Genomic DNA, 7,169 nt, shown 5'->3' on the forward strand with positions numbered 1-7,169 from the left:
ATGTTAAAATTGCATGTGCAGGTGGATTCAGTGTTCTGAAGTAGAAAATAAGTGAAGGATTTCGAAGTAAACATATATTATATTATACAATACATATACTTTTATAAAAATATCTATCATTAATTAGGCGTATTGCAAAGCACTTTAAAATTCTTAAAATACAAAATTATTTAAAATTAGTGATGTTTTATTACATATTATATTCTTTACATTCTCAATCTGAAAATAATCATTGGAGGGAGGGAAGAGAAACAATCACTTTTTATTTAATACGATTATTCTATTTAATATTTATTTTTTACTTAATTCTCAAATAATAAATAATAAACCAAAAATTAATAGCACGTAATATATTGTTAATAATAGTGATTTTAATTGAAATGTAAAAATATTCTAAATGATCGTTTACCTACATAAAAAAAAATCAGGCAACTGCTTCCGAGTTAAACATTTTTATAAAAAAAAAGCACGTGATAAAAATTGTCAGAAAAAATCCTGTAGAAATTTATAATGAATAATGATTATTATATAACAAGATCTTTTCTGAATTCAGTTGTCGACGTCTGTTTTTAGAGAAACCTGTTTACCTGTTTTTATTAAAATATCTGGAGTCTAGATTTCAGACTCTGCAGGTCAGTGTTGGCCTTCAGGTAGACCAGTGATGAAAAAGGAGATAAAGGAATGAAAGGATACAAGAATAACGGTCCCAAATAAAGGGATCTCTGCGTGCGCAGATTGTATCTATGGACTAAAAGCCCATCTTCGGTTCTTCCGTGGTCACTGGGACTTTCGCAGTACTTTTTTTGTCGTCGTGCAGTGTAGATCTTCCGTCTTATTACACGGTCCAGTTCAGCCACTTTCGCGACCGTCCTTTGTTTTTCGGAAAATACCGTATACGCGCTACGTTTGCGTGTTCAACAGTCGTGAGTTTTATTACTTTGCTGTGCAATCTTATCAACGATTATGAATCTTTTGGCAACGATTCCGTTACAATTGTACGAAAATTATTCTTCGGTTATCGCGTAAGTATTCACTAATACTTACAAACTATAATGTTCTCGTATAAATAGAGATGTGTAATGTCTTTCTTACTTGCAAAAATGTTAAAATTAGCATTTTTTGTACAAAAATGTATATGAAGTTATCAGGATAGTTTTTTAAATGATGCTCAAAGGTTATTGTGAGTGGGTTTTTCTATAATAATTCGCTACGTACCTTTTGAAACTTTTATACAAAGAAACCGCACCTGTTACGATTTCGCAATTTTCGATGTCTGTATAAGCATCGTCTGATCGTAATACCGTCGCGTATGTAAAGCATATCCGGTGTACTTTATGTTCCACACCTGTCACGAGAACAGATGATTTCTTGAATGGACGTCCAGATGTCCAGAAAAAAGCATATCAACCTTCAGGAATGAGGAGTTATTATTTCATAATTTGTTATTGTATTACGATCATTTTCTTATAGAATTTAATGGAAAGTAGCAATTATTTTTATTCGTATATCTTTCATATTTTTCGAGATATTTGCACGAGCAAATTAATGTGGATTTATTATACTCTCTGTATAATAAACGAATAATAATTTTGCGAATTTGCAAATTTATTTATTCCATGCAAACTATATTTTTCAATTAGCTACCTGCGGGTAATTTACGACTTCACGCTCGAAGAATTTTCCATTTCCGCGGACTTTCACTTTTTGCAAACTTCCGAACTTGAGTAGCTTTGCTCTTTGGAGGGTGAAGATCGATGAAACATGGTACGTGAAAAAGTGAATCACTCTGATAGCCAACCTGGCAGTAGGCGGCGAACAACCGGTTTTCCATCGCTCTGTAATCTTGCTTCTCCTCTCCTAGAAAGAACTTTCCCCACGAATTTTTCGAAATCTTTTTCCCGACTCCGAATCGGATTTCACTTTGTAAGAGTCATTAGATTAGTCGGGGTTTTTAATTTTCGACGATGTTGGGTGGAAATCGATAACCACTTATGTGGGTACGTGACTTTGCGGAGGAAGAAAGTGTCGGAATACGAAAAATAAAAGCATTATAAAAAAATTGTATCGTTCAGTCTGAGATCGCTAGATTTATCTGTTCTCGTATCGAGTTCGCATTAATTTTTGCGGAAGTTCTCGTCGTGTTTTCGTTGCACTCGAGTAACGGAAAAGGCACTGCGAAGCACCAATGCGGTCGACAGGAGTGAATTACGATTTGCGATTTGTCAGCATGCCTTTTATCGCGTTCGCAACGACTCATCATGCTCGGATGGCTTTTCAAGCGCGTGTCCGATTTACGATGCGCTCTTTTCGCCCGGCGTATATATGTGAGAGATTCATCAAGTGTAATTTTCAACAAAGAGATTCTCGAGACTAGCGTATTATTTTGAGTTCCGGATGCTACATCGAGATATGGTATTCCATGTCCGCATATCCCGCGTGCCTTGCGAGAATCCAATCTCATAAAGACGGTCTCGCGCGATTTCATTATTGCGCTCCACTAATCCCTCCGCGGATTGTCAGCCTCGTTTAAATCCTCGACGGATGTGCATGTGCGTGTATCTTAATGAAATTTAATTACTGCACTAAACGCGCGGTATTTCAACGTAAAATTCTCGCGAAATCGCGGCATGATCGTAATTTCGCGAGAATAATACACGTCTCTCTCTTTATCTCCCCCCCCCCCCCCCCTCTCTCTCTCTTTCTCTACCTTCTCTATTTTACGGATCTTCGCGATCAATAACACTGTCAATAAAAATGTTGATCATGTGTGATTTATATTGATGGATTAATGTAAAATATTAAAGATGATCTCTAGATTTCTTGATGCTCGAGCATTTATATCGTTTTATGAAAGAGAATATTTTCTACCAACATATCATGACACTAATATCGTATTTGTTTGTACATGGAAAGGTTTTGCTGAAGCATCTAACAATTTAGTTACAGATATAGATCTGGAAATAATTTTGTTTTGACCATTAAAATAATTATAGAGATATAGTACTAACTGCTAAAATGTTAACATTCCTTGCAGTGATCAACGTTTAAGTGTTCTATCTAATTATTATTATGGTTCAAAATTATTTTCATTATCTATGTATGCAGTAGTTCTATACATACTTGAACAAAATCATTCTTCCCATATACTGGCACACTGGGGCGTGTTCGGATTTCCATCAGATACTTTCCGAGTATCATATCCTTGTTTATCATTGAAAGATCTGGAAAAGAGGTTACATTAATTGAAAATTCTAGTGTAAAATAGGCAATTGGAATTTTATAATTAATCTTTTAATTTAATTCTAGTCGAGATCAAAATTCCGATTGATATAATCAGAATTTACTGGTTCATTCATTTCCAACATATAATTTCTGTCACTGTGCAGTATTATTGACTGTGGCTAAGATTTGTGTAAAGAGCACGCTAGCATTTCCGTCAGCATAGTTGCACGATTATGTGCATGAAACTGAGCTGAAATATTTTCAGTGGTTGATAATATTAATGCTATATATCATATATATATATATAATGTAATAAAAAAAAATATGGATCCGAGGATCCGGCAATTGAGAGTCAACGTGGTTCTTTATACGTGTGATTGTCTATTTATTCATTAAAAATCTTGAACGTTTCGACTCAACTTTGGAGTCATTTTCAGCATACATAATCTCTGTACATCAATGAATGTTTGAGACAAAGTCACCATCAAATTAGCAGATCTGATGTGCAATCTCAGACATCTAAGAAAGTTATTTCACAAATATTTCGATCAATATCACAAAACTTTGAAATCATTTCTAATTAATCTGTGCAAAGTTATCTTATACGAGTCTTAAACATAACACGTATAAAGAACCACGTTGACTCTCAATTGCCTGATCCTCGGATTCATATTTTATTTTATTTTGGAAAGTAAGAGAGTTTGTAAGAAGATTACACTTGGAATTGTATAGATATATAATCAGTATTATTAATTTAATATTACCAATCAGTATTACCGATTAGAATCGCAATAAAATATAAATTTATGTATGATGTACAAGATCACTGATAACAATATACGATAAAATTGAAAACCGACTAACTGAGTATTCCTAAAAGTTATCCTTTTATTTTTTTTTTTTTTGAAATAGTCATTTGTATATTTCATCTTGTAATAGCAGATTACAGATTACCGATCGTGTAAATGCGTCCGCAAGTGACGTACTCTCGTCAAACAGCCGGTTAGAAGTCAACGGTTGTTTCGAACCAATTACTAAAGTCCGACAGGCCGCGCGTTGTTCGAACGCGAACGAGCCTCTCTTTGTGACGTTTACATGTTACTATGGGAACGTTCAAACTCATAAATGCGTTTACCAAGCCGGTCTGACGGAATCACCGGCCGAGAATGTACCGGTTAGGTGAGTTGAACGCACGTCTGTGCGGACCGATGTACATCTTACCGAGATATTCTCGCGAGCACGCGAGTCCGTTGTTGAATCTGAACCACCTTATTTTACGTACCGCAAATCGGACAAATTTGCTTCAGTTATCATTACGACGCAAATTTAGATCGTAATAGTCGTGTAATTATGGACGTGAAAAAACGAACGAGAGTAAAAATAATCCGTCGCTTTCTCTAAGGCTTAATTATTATTAATTGCTACAATATAGGTATAGTAATATCGCGTTCAAGTATCGATTCCATATTCATCGAGAGAATCTCCTCCTATAAAGAACACCCTACTCTTACATCCGGCGTCTAGAAAACGCTCGTCGCACGCGCGCCCAAATAGCGTATATTTAAAAAGCGATAACCGCGCCGGTGCTCGAGCGTGTTATTCCTCTCCTTTTTCAAGCTTTCGTGTTCTTCATCAGCCGCGCCAAGCGTAAATCGGTGTGCGCCTCGGCTGTGCGCGAGAAACGTCCTGCACAATTGCACGTGGCCGTATAGTAACAAATAATTAGAGCGTGACCGAAGAAGCTAAGCGTTACTTTTCATGGTTTTAGAAACGGCCTGTGGCCTTCTCCCAGATAAAATCGTACTTCAACGAAAGGCTCGCTCCTTTCGCCGCTATATACGGGAAAAACTGCACGTCTCGCCTTATCGCGCGCAGCTGTTATTATAAAAATAACTCAAATCGCGTGTATCTTTTGTTCTGAGACAATTAATGTTTTTCTTTTTTTTTTTTTTCTTTTAAGAATATTGTTTAACGATTTAACAAAGGGAATTATAATGCGTTTACTGTTGCCGCGCGGATCTTTTCCGTAACGGTAAAATTTTATGAATGCAGGACAATGGAAAGCGTTATTATCTCGATTCCTTCATATTCTTCCCTCAAACCTCGTAATTACTGACGTGCGTGCGTGATCGTATTCTGGAAAATGATAAGAGTTCGTAACAACTGTAAACAATGGCGTCTCCGTCGCACGCACTTTTCTTTGTTTAACTCTTCCTCCGACGCTTTCGATTATCCCTCGGTCAGAAATTCTTTAGATTTACATTTTTTGCAAACCGCTGGAGAAGTGAAACCGTTTTTTCTCGTTTCATATGGATGTGCAAACCTTGCTTAACGTCAGGTGAATCAGATATAGCCATAGAGAATTTGTCAACTTCCTTTTTCGAACGTGACAGCTTTAAAATTCGGCGTGTGAGTCACATTCATTCAGTCGTCTCTTCTTGACTCTGCCTGCGTATTATACACGAATTTATATCTAGTTCAGTATTATCTCTTTACATCGCTGTATTTACGTTAACGTAAAGTCAAGTTTAATTAATCCAGAGAGAATCTAACTTGATATCTCAAGGGCTTCACTCTTATTTAACGATATATCATTTTTAACAATTGCTTTTTCTTCTTTTAGTCGACGCAAGTGATTCTATCTTTGTTACTCACTGAATATAAAAACAAGAAAACTAATCAATTGTTATTAGACACACTTATTATGACATAATATTTATACGTTAATTGCATTCTATTGTTTTTAATAACGCAAAATTATCGCTTTCAATATTTCTTCAACATTCGCGTCATTATATTCTACGAAGGAGGAAGTCTTGTTCGTGTCGCGGCACGGAGTCACGCATCCGCCATTGCCTCTTTGTTTCCGCGAGGATGTCACAAGAATCTTAATCGTGCCGTGTCGCAGAGCCTTTCTCAGAAGATAATTCGGCATGTACGATTTTCTAACCGCGTTACATCGCGATGGCACACGGCGACATACGCCGCGTTTAATCTCCTGTAATTGCACACACGTGCAATGCACCATAATTATTACATGTAGTAACAAACGCGTAAATTCCCGAGGCTAATACGCCTCGCGAATAGCAAATAGGGGATGTACGAACGTTCGAACGGATTAATATAATACGGAAGTAGCAGATGGGGTACGCAGTTGATGAATTTTCGACGATTCGGTGAATTGGAATTAAGCCAAATTTGTAACCGACATTCGTTTTGTATCTATATATATATTCAAAAGATAAGACAGTAGGTCTATTCGCGCTATTGTTGCACTTTTTTGCACTCGGCATCTCTGCACTTTCTCATCTTTCGACGTCCGAATATATTTTTAAGTGCGAAAATTTTGGGAAATTCAAACAACGCGGACAAATCTAATAATGCGTGTACTTATATAACGAGACAAGATTGCAAAGTATAGATATAATAAAAATAGGAAATAACAGATTTCAACCTCTGTGTCGTGGTGTACACTATTTCTGATAGGTGGAAATCTGTTAGCCTCTATTCTTATCGTGTTATTTTTTTGTTACATATAGATACAAAATTTTGGTTACATTTAATTACGAGCGATCGTCTGATCGGCAATAGAAATAACAGATTTCAACCTATTAGAAACTGTGTACATCAGAATACACGATTTCTAATTGGTGGCTGTACTTTCCAATTGTGTCTCAAATTTCACAATCATAGGTTTTAAACGTCTGGCGACAAGTGACGAGAAAATCGATTATAAAATGTTTCGCAAGTGCGAAGAGAATCTGGCGATATTTTTTGCTCAGCGCTTTTTAATCGCTTGTTTAACGCAAACGTATATAATTCAGCGTCATTTTAACAACGTTTTCGAGTCGATAAGAAATGGCATAATCGAGTAGGCGCAATTAACGAATGCTGAGGAATGCAATTCGCGGACGAAAGCGGAGGAAAAGTATAGATTGCGTCGTTTA

The sequence above is a fragment of the Cyphomyrmex costatus genome, unplaced genomic scaffold (assembly GCF_001594065.2).
Source record: "Cyphomyrmex costatus isolate MS0001 unplaced genomic scaffold, Ccosl1.0 scaffold146, whole genome shotgun sequence".
NCBI lineage: Eukaryota > Metazoa > Arthropoda > Insecta > Hymenoptera > Formicidae > Cyphomyrmex > Cyphomyrmex costatus.